Source organism: Notolepis coatsorum (genome assembly GCF_963971535.1).
Source record: "Notolepis coatsorum genome assembly, contig: SCAFFOLD_184, whole genome shotgun sequence".
NCBI lineage: Eukaryota > Metazoa > Chordata > Actinopteri > Aulopiformes > Paralepididae > Notolepis > Notolepis coatsorum.
Window position 1 is genome coordinate 22,501 of NW_028170735.1, and position 12,174 is coordinate 34,674.

Sequence of the window (12,174 nt, forward strand, 5' to 3'; positions counted from 1 at the left end):
ATCTGGCTCCACATAATGGCGAGCAACAGCCAAGAGAGGTCAAGAGGCCAAGGAACAACGGGGCTGCTCATCGATGGCGAATACTGAATTCAGAGACCAGGATTAAGGTGAGCAAACATCTTGCTGACATATGTTTTTGGCTCTGAGTTCAGTATTTTCGTTCTGTGAGTACTCCGGGCCTCTCCTCCAAAAAACCTACAGTATTGGATAATGAGTTCATGTGTTGTATTGTTTGAATGGTTCGCTTTGGGCTAATCTGGTAAAATTGGTGCGGTTTTTAGTGTAAAGGAAGAGCCCTGACTGTGGCTACAGAAATCCCCTTCAGTGTAGAGGAAGAGCCCTGACTGTGGCTACAGAAATCCCTTTCAGTGTAAAGGAAGAGCCCTGACTGTGGCTACAGAAATCCCGGAAGAGCCCTGACTGTGGCTACAGAAATCCCTTTCAGTGTAAAGGAAGAGCCCTGACTGTGGCTACAGGTGTAAAGGAAAAAGGCCTTTGAATAAAAGGTACGCAGTGCGTTTCGCAGGGTAGATTTTGCTCGGGCTGAGTACGTTTTACTCAGTTTGAGTACAATTTTACTCGGTTTGGGTGGAGTGTGCTCGGTTTGAGTGGAGTTGGCCCTGTGAAATTTACTGTGTAGGAAGCCTTGGTAAACAGGCTACATTGATTAATGCTGGCCAGCTAGGAAAATAACACAGTGCTGCACGCTGTTCTTTATTTATTTATTTTTTGACTGAAGCCGTGTTTGAAGTGAAGTCAGCTATTGCAGCAGATTGTGTTATCAATCCTACATACACACATATCTCCCTTTACACACACACGCACACACACACTTCAGCGCAAATTTGAGTTTTTGTTTTTCAAAACCTGGATTGTTCCATTTCCGTATGTACAGAGAGGGTCTTGGGCCATGGCTCATTTAATAGGTATCGCTCTGAGTAACTGCTGACAACCTTGGCTCGAATCTCATACCAGAGAGCGGTAGTGGGAGAACATAGTGAGAGTGACACTTTGAAAAGAGCTCTGTGTTGCTGTGTGGAGCGCAGAGTGGCCTATGACCTGGGTAGTGGTGACGAGACTCGTTTGTGCATGGGAAATGGACATCTAGAAGGAACAAAGATCTCATTTGTCTTGTTCTGCTGATAAACACATAATTTTTTCTCTCACACTCATGTTTGACTATTACATCTCTGTCATTTTTTGTCTATACACACACCTACAAGCCCCCCTGCTCTCTCACTGTTTGCTGATGGAAATGAATGATTGAATGGATTTGAAAGGTCTGCAGACATTGTGTGTGAGGAGGAAAGTTTGAAGTTTTTGGTTATTTGTAAAAGTATGTTTGATGTAATTTGTGTTCATTTGAATGCTTATCTTGTTGGCATTTGGATAGCAAGGTCTGACTGTATCATAACAAGACTGAGTTTATATCATCAAACAATTTCTAGGACGATCCATAATTCAATTTAAAGAAAAAAGAGTGAATTCAACTCAGCAAAAACTGTATCTTCTATTTTTGTCCCTGTAAAAAGAAAAATTTGGTCCTTACAGTATAGTCTATAGATTAAAGTGAACAATGACTGATAACAGGCAAGCGGGCTAGCTGCGTTATCTACAGTATAGTTCAACCCTCGAACGGCCCCCCTCGGTGCTCCCAACATGCATAGTGGGTAATATACCCATTACTGAATGTGCTCAGTTATGTGTGGATATTATTATATTGAGATTATATATATATATATATATATATATATATATATATATATATATATATATATATATACACTTTCAGCATCAGGGCAAATTGACCCGGAGAGCTATATTTAAATTTAAATAACTATAGGGTGTATCATCTGCATTCTAAAATTAAGTATTTAGCTAAGTATTGTTATATTCAATGCTGATCTTACGCTGCTGTGCAAAGGGATGAGTATTGATTTAGTTGACTTCTCTGTCTCCACTGCGGCCGCGTGGGGATGGTGGGGTCTGTGATATCAATATACACCTTCTACAGCATTTCAGTGTCGGATTTGTGTGTCATAGTTGTATGTCATAATAAATTAATAAACAAACTTGAAACTTCAACTTGAAACTAGTTGATTATAGATAGACAAACTTTTACTCCGTTTCAGGCAAACCACACGTCTGAGGACACAGTAAACTGATAACGCCCTACACAGTGGCTGGCGGAGGTTAATCATTACATTGTCACACATAGGTCGGGTACACAGACTGTGGAGTGGATGCAGGGCAGTATCTGTCATAATTGAGGTGGACAGATCATTATTGTTGCATTTAGTAACACTTCTTGTGGGATCACAGGGTATTGCAATAATTTCATATAAAAAAAAAAAAATGGGAGATTTACAGTATTTATAAACATAAAATGATTAAAAAAAAAAAGAGACCACATCACCCCTGTCCTTGCCTCCCTTCATTAGCTTCCAGTACGCTACAGGATAGATTTTAAGGTTCTCCTATTTGTTTTTAAAACCCTTAATGGTCAGCCGATCAGAGGCTCCTGACAGTCCGGAGGTCTAACCTCAAGCTCAGGGGGGGCCGTGCCTGTGTTGTCGCAGCCCCTGGACTGTGGAACAACATCCCCACCTCCATTAGGCTCCTCGCCCCCTCGATAGATGACCTACTAGCCGTTCCCGTTCACTGACTCATGCCCTGTTTTCCTGTGGGCTTGCCTGTGTGCCCTCCCATACAACGGAGTGTGATTGTTGTCTATACGTATCTATGTATCTACCCTCTGTACAGCACTTGGGGTTGACACGTGTCATGTTAACATGTGCTATATAAGTAAATCTGATTGATTGATTGATTGAACTTGTGTTTTCAATTTTAGATAAGGTAAATGTTGAGTAGCCGGCTTTGCATGTTTGACTGTAGCCTTTTAAACAGATACAAGGTTGTTGCTTCTATTAAATTGGTAGGTTTGATAGTAAAAGCAGGGTTAACGTACATTTGAAATGTACTTTTGTGCTGCATCCCAATTTAAACTAGACTTTATTTAGTGTTGCATCTAAAACTAAAGCCTGGTGCATGCTATAACTTACATCATTGTTCTCCCACGATTAAGTCAAGATCATACACCAATTACACATGATTTGTGGTATTAGTGGAACATTGTAATTGGCTTAGATTGATAAAGGAAATCAGTTGCATTTCAGTAAATCAGTCAATTTGGTCAAATTTGTTTACTTACGTTTAGGGATGAAATTGGACTACAAACCTTAATCCGACTTCGGGGGGACTATATTATAAGCCCTCACAGTTGATGCTACTGTATTCTATGATAAATCAGACCTAAATTAGATCTGAGTGTTACATTTAGCGTGGCGCAGTATTAAAAAAAAAAAATAATAATAATAATAATAACAATAATATATATATCTGTGTCATTCATATGAAAAATATATATACATCATATATATTAAAATTTGAACAAATACATAAAAACTGTTATAATTAGCACAATGTCACAACAAAAGAAAGACAGGACTTTTGATACAACACAGCTGCAAACACCTGTAATGACCACAGGATTTCCCCAAGAAGTCAATAAGCAGCCACAGAAAGCGGTGGGAAGGGGAAGGTCAGGGGATTACAACACTTTCCCACAACAAGGAAGTGTGATGCAAAGGAGACCAGGAGGGAGGGGCAGAGGTGGTGACACACGTGATATTCACTACAATCAAAGACCTCCACCACAAGGACAGAGAAATGAGTTTGGTCGAGCACAATGTTGGGGCTGCAAGCAAGCAGGACATATAAGACGGGATTGTCAAACAAACCCCTGGAGAGACCAGACTGGGTATCCAGAACAAAAGGGAAGTCCGGGGGAGGGGGAGGTATACCTGACATTATCCGCAGATCCTTGTGAAAGTCCCACTGTACCAGTTACAATCAACAATGAAGCGCACAATTTCATGATTGACACCTGTAGTGATGTGACGAGTCATCAATTTGCATCGGTGCGCCGACATAAACGTTCACGATGCGAGTGCACCGGTGGAATAAGTCCGCATCGGAAACATTTCAGGCTGAGCTCACGATGCATCTTGTTGTAGCGTCTTTGCATCGGTCAAAACCGATGCATTCATATAATTTCCTCTCATCCACGTCTGTCAACAGTGCACTATGACTGCACACACAGCAGATACTATTGCTTCGCTACTACATAAGGCGAGAGCCGCGTCACAGTTATCAACAAACAGTGGAAGTCGAGGAGGAGACATGAATAGAATAGATCAACATGGCTAACGCTAGTACTAACTAACTAACGCTAGACTGCAGTGTCTAAATAACTAACTAACGTGACTCTGCAAACACCAGTTCCATTAGTGAGGAGGGGGGGGGGGTATATTGAAGACGCTTGACAACAAGCGTTCAAAGATAACTTCACATGAATGAATGAATGAATGAATGAATGAATGAATGAATGAATGAATGAATGAATGAATGAATGAAAACTTTATTTAACAGATTGCAGAATGGGTACAATACAGTACGGCTCAATACACACAATTGTTAAGGGGATGCAGACCTGAGAAAGACGTTTGTCTTGTTTACATCAGGGTCCCCCATTTTCAATTCATATAGACAGTTATGACATACACAACATACATGACATTTATGGCATAGGGACATATAGGTATATTCTTTTATTGGCTATTTGTTTCTTAAGTATATCGCTTCATGCATCGGGCATCCAGGCAGGCTGTGTGTTGTTGCCATCCGAGTCTAGTGTGTGTGACATGATCATCAACTGTCGACGGCAACTCAGACTAGAGGGGCTCTCTCTCTCTCTCTCTCTCTCTCTCTCTCTCTCTCTCTCTCTCTCTCTCTCTCTCTCTCTCTCTCTCTCTCTCTCTCTCTCTCTCTCTCTCTGTTCAATGATTTAAAGTGGCCAAACGTTACAATATAAATACTAATTGGATAGTTGATGATAAACATTTAATTTCATTATCTGAAATATTATAAAATCATTAAGTCTGCTATACGCCATTATCCTTTTGTGTACGATTATTATTGTCTCACAGTAGTGTGTATGTACATTGTGTGTGTGTTTTAGCTGAAGCGAGAAAAGACAGTACTATGCAAAAGTCTTCTTAGGCACCCAAGAGGTTTTATATAAATTGTCTTACAGTAGATTATTTTATTTTTAATAATAATATAAGCTGCATATAAGGAATACAACCAAATCCTCTGGAATACCATAAAATTGTATCATTATTTTGCATCATGTTGAATCGCATCGTATCCAAATTGAACTCGGCCATCTGAAAGATAATGTGTATATATATAAATGTGCGAATTGGGTATAATAAGCGAATTTAGAAACCTGCTGTTATATTTTCTATAATAATATTTCAAATGACATATGGTCCGGATGGGAGAATTCAGTACTGTATCTACAGAACCCTCTGTTTAATCATCTTCCCTTTATTAATTTCCTTAGATCTATTGTACACATGATCTCAAGAAGGTACTGAATAAGATCAGTGGCAGGTTTTAATGTTTAGTCTTTATTAGGAAGTAGTTATTCACTGTCAAAGAGGCAAAGAAAAATCATAATTCATATTCTCCTTTGTTTCATCACAATTTAAGCACGCCTAGTAATAGACACAATATTTCTGACACTGGGAATACATTCACTGAGGTCCATAGATGTCCCTAGATACCAAGAACATGCAAATGGACCCTGTAGAAGTGGAGCAATATTCCATTTACTTAGGTATGTATTTAGGCGGATTTTCAGGAAATAGGCTCCAGGGTTAAGAGGTTAATGATAAGCGTGTAGTGACACAATAAAATTTACAAAAATAAAATAGTAATAATACCAATAGAACTGTATTCTAGTATAATCACACTTAAATTAGACTTTGAGTTTGACTTTTAAGTTATTAAAACATATCTGAGTCATTCAGAATAATGTGTGTTATCAAGATCAGTAACTAACAATATTTAGGTTGTGGCAAATCATTAAGTGATTAAGCGGGCAAAAGAATTAATGTTTTTTTCCCTGTGTCATTTGAGGAACACTGTTAAGAGAGTTGTGATGGTTTTTAGGAGTTTGTGGAGTTTCCCCTGGGTAGGCATAGCAACAAAGCGTTGTTGAGTTGTTTTTTGTTTTAATTTCTTATTTTTGTGTGGTGTTGCGGCTAGAGCAGTTGTCTCGGGTACACTTCAGAGCTGTCAGGAGAAGTAACCAGCTTGCTGGTGGCGTAACTGCGCTACTGAGTTAAGTGTTTCAAAATCCCACTGCTAATCCACATGAAGACAGTGAGATAGGTTTAGTCTTGAGATAGGCAGAATAGGTAGAGGGGACTTCCACATTAGTCTGGGAAATACCATCATAATCTCTTTGGTGTACGCTAGATGACAATGGGAACACAACTATACAATGGGTGAATATGTTGGTAAAGAGACTGTGGGTACAGTGAGTCAAATTAACTGAATATACGCTTTGCCACTAGCACTAATGAGCAGGAGAATACAAACTAACATTTCCAGCACCGCATGAGAGTTTAACTGACTATTCCCTATCATAGAAGTACATTAACTTTAAATCTTCCCACTTATTACTGTACATTCACTGTACATGTTCGTATATTTTTGGCTGGATGGGTGTGTATTTGGAATTTTGGACGGTATATACATGCCGGATTGTATATGCCGGACCGTATTTCGTTCTCTATTCTATTTTATTTTTTATTTTAATATTATTATATTCTTATTCCTATGTTAGCCCTATTGACTACCTAAATGTTTATTGTTGTTCAATGTGTGTGATCTGTAGTGCCAAATTTTCGTCGAGGTCATTCAAAGGAGATTATTTTATTCTGTTCTATGGGTTAGGGAAAATAATTGTCCAAATATGTATATGATATCTAACACACTATCAAACATCTACCAAGCAATCAGGTGAAATGAGACAGGGAAGAGAATTGTTCAAAGGAGAATTGTTCAAAGGAGTTTGGACAGATAGCTTAGTGGGAAACAGAAAGCTAGGTTGTTCTGTTCAGAGGAGTTTGGACAGAGAACTTAGTGGAAAGGGACCCATACCTGGGACTACACTATGTTGAGAGAGGAAAGTGATGACGATGATGATGATGGAAAAAGAAGGTGATTTGATTTGATTTGAGTTGTCTCTGAAAGGACATATCCAGCTCAACAAGGACAGCAGCTACCGACCCCACCTGAAGATGAGAGACTGGTCTATGGGACCAGCAACCAACTCACTGAGGATCAGGCTTGTGGAAATACACAGTATGCACTAAGGCACACATCATTGTTAAGCTGAACAGGGGTGTCTTTAGGACTTCGTATTGGCGATTGTTTTTTCTCACGCTGGAATAGAAGTGGTGGAACTTTGTTCGGGGTGGGATGTTGTTTGGACTCATTTGCTCAGGCAGGAGGTGGAATCCTTGGAAACGCTGCGAGGAGGGAGATCTGGTTTGGATTACTTGGCAGACTAACATCAACGCCATCCACCTCAACGCCACAGGGTCAACGCCATCCCCTTCGACGCCACGAGGTCAACGCCATCCGACTTCGATGCCACAACGTCGATGCCATCCCCCTCAACCCCGGAAATCGTCGTCAAACCCCTCGACCACCAGGAGATCGTCCCCATTCCCCTCCTCGTCGCCACGACCCCCATTCCCCTCGTCGCCACGACCCCCATTCCCCTCGTCGCCACGACCCCCATTCCCCTCATCGCCATGACCCCCGTCCCCCTCATCACCATCCCCCTGAACCCAAGAAGTCGTCACAAACCCCCCCCCCCCCCCCGAGTCATCCCCTGACCCCCAGACCACGCAGCTATGTGATAATAATGATTGTCATCATGTTGGTTATTGGAAGTCTTTTTCCGGGTGGATCCATATGTAGTATGTGTTATTTGCTTGCCATGTTTAGGCCATATAGGCCACGAAAACAGCGTATTTCTTGCAAAATTTCGTTGTTTCCTATGTCATATTGATTGTGGTTGGGGGTGCCCGTCTGCAAACAGGTCATGTTACCGCTCAAAAACATCTGAGGGTGGTTGGGGAATTTTACCCTGTTTCACAACACTTAAAGGTTTTCGCCCCAACTTGCAGATGTGGACCCCCTCTCACTCTCTGACATAATAAATGAGTAAATTACTTTAAGTGTAAGCATGATGATGGTCTGATATTACAATTATATATGATGTGTGGTTTTTAACGTTATTTATGGTTATGTTTAGTCATATTCTAGTTTTCTATTGTAGTAAATTCCCACAGACTTTCTACAATAATTTGAGGTTATTGTAGCACAATACAATGAGATTGACTATCTGGAAGGAGGAGGGAGAGGTTCATACTGATAGAATTGTTGGTCTCCTCATTCTGACTTAGCAGATGAGGAATAAAACGTTTACGCCAGACAAACCAGAACTGTATTTCATCTCAACTGATTTATTTGAGTCAGGGCCAAGGGTGAATAAAAGGTTGACTTCTACATACAAAGGATTTATCAGAAAACCTTAACATGGCTGCTGTGTACAGGAATCAACAATCAGGTTTGCATCTCAAACCTAAATACTGCACATCAAACAGTCACTTGGTTAACATAATTTGAACATACATTGACTATGCTGTACACATTTATACATGAGTAAATCTGGTTTCAGATATTAAGGATTTACACTAAACTTTAAACAACAAATGGTGTTTTCCCATGATTTACTCACATAAAATGCATCAGCTCACAGTAGTCTCTGGGTGGACGAAGCGGTGGAGCCCCCAGACCCCCTGTGGTTGTCCCGGTCTGAGAGCTCCCGAATTACAATTTGTCTCTTCCTTATATCCTATCATGTCTAGCCAAAATAGCACTATTACAGTTGATCCAATCATGTGGTTGCCCCCACCTCTGGGTTTCTCTGGGGGAGGCCGGCTGCCCCCCCCCTTTGATCTCCTGTGTGGATCTTGACTCAATACCCAGAGGGGCCGCTAGTGGCCCCCGTCATTGTCTTCCTGATGGGTCTGTCCCAACAGAAATCTCCTCTTAAATGAATAATATATAACTTTAACATTCCTTCTATATGGCTATAGATGTCTAATATCATCCAAGTACAGTCAGTGCTTTCTAAGACTGATACCAGACATCATATGAGACCTTTTGATACTAAACAGTTGATTAATAGATTGTCCTGTCTTATAATGTCAGAGCCAGTATGAGGTCTCTGGTTAGACCAGCTGTGCTCTGCGGTAATCTGGTCACAGTAGGTGTGACTTTTGTCTCTTTGTTCTGAGTACATTTGTTAGTGGGGGTTTATTGACTATTTCTGTAACACCAGTATCACTTAAAACACCCTCTACTGTTGAAAGGGCACACATTCCTTTTTGCAGTATGGTTCTCTAATTTATTCACACATATTAATTATGAAATTCCAAGGCAATATTACCACATTCCCCACTTTGGCAATTCACATTGTCATATACTGTATATTGACTTGATTTTCATACTAACCATACATAATAAAATTCATTTTTTCCCAAAATTAAAATTCATTTTTTCAAATTTTCTCCATTTTTTTTCTTTTTCCATTTTTCTTTGGTACATCTCATCAATTTTTGCCTTCTTGTCTTCTTCTTTTCTTTCCCACATTTCCCCTGACTATGGCCCCCTCCCGGGGAATCCAAATGACCCATTCATCCAGATCCCCAATTAACCTACTCTGCCCTCATGATCCAGTGTTTACCACCTACTATCATTGGGCTTTGTTCCTCTGGGCTCACAGCCAGAGGCCTATTTGTTGAAAACAATTAAAACAATTTAATCTAAACATTACACATTTAAAGTCTAATCAATCACAATTTTTTTAAGATTACAGTATTCGTTTACATGATCTGAGGAGGACACAGAGATTATTATTCATTCTTTCATACATTTTGCTTCTCCTCTCCTGTTAATTCCTTTTCCAAGTCAGCCCAATCACATCTTGCATAATCAACTCAGTTGGTCTTCTCACCTCTCCCCCCTTTTATGAACATCCCTATGGACATAAACCTTACCACCTCTGCGCACAGACGGACAGGGAGGGCGGAGCAGCACCCAAGGGAAAAAAAAATTTTTCACCAGAAATTACCGGCCATAACCTACACCTAATCTCCTACCTATGTGTATGTGTTTAGTTCAGTACTCTTGCGTTGTGTCATAATCTATACCAGTTGTTACCGTTCAGTCACTTCCCGTCCAACATACCAACCAATCACACAGAGGCCCTTGTTCAACGCTTTGGTTGCACAGTCTCCGACCGTTTTCGCCCCCCCCCCTCCACCCCATGTCGGCCAGCCTCAGCTGAAGCCAACGTTCGTAGGCCTGGACCTCGTCATATTCTGTCCCATGACTGTATTTCCATGGATCTACAGACGAACGACTCCGTCAGTCTGGAGGTTTGTCTCAACCTCCGGCCTTTGTATCCGGGGCTATATTGAAGGAGGGGCCGCGTCTACAAGTGACCTCTTTCCATAGTCCAACAATCTCCCACAGGAACTGACTGAACGGGTTCACACCATCGTGTCATAATCTAATGAAATGTATTCCTACACATTTTCCCCATGATCCCTCCACTTGTGATGGTCCATCCTCCCTCTCCGACTGAACTGCAAGGGAACAAGAACACAAAACAAATTTTCCTTATACAATATGTCAAACATTTCTCAAGAGACGCCAAATTGTTAATCATTATGCAAAACGTAATGGGACCACTTAACTGCCATCGATCTGTCCCAATGCATCTCACGCTCCAACAGTCCTCTCACCAGATCATGATAGAGAAACAACAAACGAGGGCAAATAATCAAAAAAACATTCCAACAGATGTGAAAGCCAATCAAATGAAATTAACCAGCTCCAACCGCAGACCACCTTAATGGTTATTTAGAAAGAAAAGAAAAGAAATCAAAACTCTACATCTAAACCTTTCATACCTAAAACAGTCAATCAATGAAATAAAAATAAAAACCAGGTTTTCCAAAACCCAACCGTCCCATTCACACATGTCAGTGACTTTGACACCTCTTAAGCCAGCACATTCTCTCTCTACAGTCTCCATTCACACCCATTCAGACCACACAATCGTAGATCAAAAATAGAAAAGAAATCTAAAAATTTAACTTCAATACTTCATCCCTGCAAAACATCCAACAGAAATCAAATCAAATGAAAGTAATAAAGACAAACTCCTTCAGTAAAACAAATGATATGAAACAAATGATAATGGTATAACCCAAGTGGTTCGATACACTCCTTACCTAAACACATTTTGTTATTTTTAAGACTAGTTTCACCTTAAGTGAAAGCTAAGTTGTGTGTGTGTATGCATGTGTGATCAAATTGTGTGAATGTGTCTGTGTGTGTCTGTGTGTGTGTGTGTGTGTGTGTGTGTGTCTGCGTGTGTGTGTGTCTGTGCGTGTGTGTGGGTAATGTAAGGCAGAACATGGGGCCCATCCCCCGCTCAAGCACCCACCGAAATCAAAAGACACTCAGCTCATCCTCACATTTCTAGGTAAACACTCATAAACAAAGCCATTCACGCTTGTTTCACTCATGCATCAAAACTCTCTCATTCAACACACACATTTAACTCATTAATCATCACTCAGGTCCACAGACAACGTTAGTTTCCCTTCCTTCCTGCTCTCAGCTGTCTCCAGGCTAAACACAATCTACCCTTATTTCTGCACTCCTACCCTCACTTCAAAGATGGACTGGACCCATCTTAAATTTAGAACCATCCCTGCCGTCCAGTGCACAGACAGTTTCAAATTATTCCCTTATCAACCAGTTAACTTTCATAAGTCATAACCCCAAATGAATGCCACTTTCTTGATTGTCTCACTCACTTAACCCAGCTGTGTTCTGTATTAGCAACTGTCTCCTGCATCTTCACCTCTGACCTCTCTCATCCTGTTGCATCTAATCTCTCTCATCCTGTCATAAAAGAACAGCTATTGTAAGCAGCTGTACATCCTGACCCCCCTTGGGCATATTGGCCCGCCTCAAAAGGATTCCTACCCCCCTGGGTAATATAACCTTCTCAACTTTTGCCTCTTTCATGACCCATGCATACAGTCTCCCCTGAGCACAAAGGCTTTTGACACAAAGACCCTATCTCCTCACTTCATGAAATAACCT

General features: G+C 40.7%; 1 protein-coding gene across 1 annotated transcript in view; it reads right to left on the reverse strand.

The window, feature by feature from the left end:
• Nucleotides 1–12,174, reverse strand: part of LOC311248455 (rap guanine nucleotide exchange factor 4-like) — a gene marked incomplete at both ends in the record, with an annotated part of 251,337 nt that overhangs the window by 22,489 nt on the left and 216,674 nt on the right. The gene's annotated exons all lie outside the window — the stretch shown is intronic.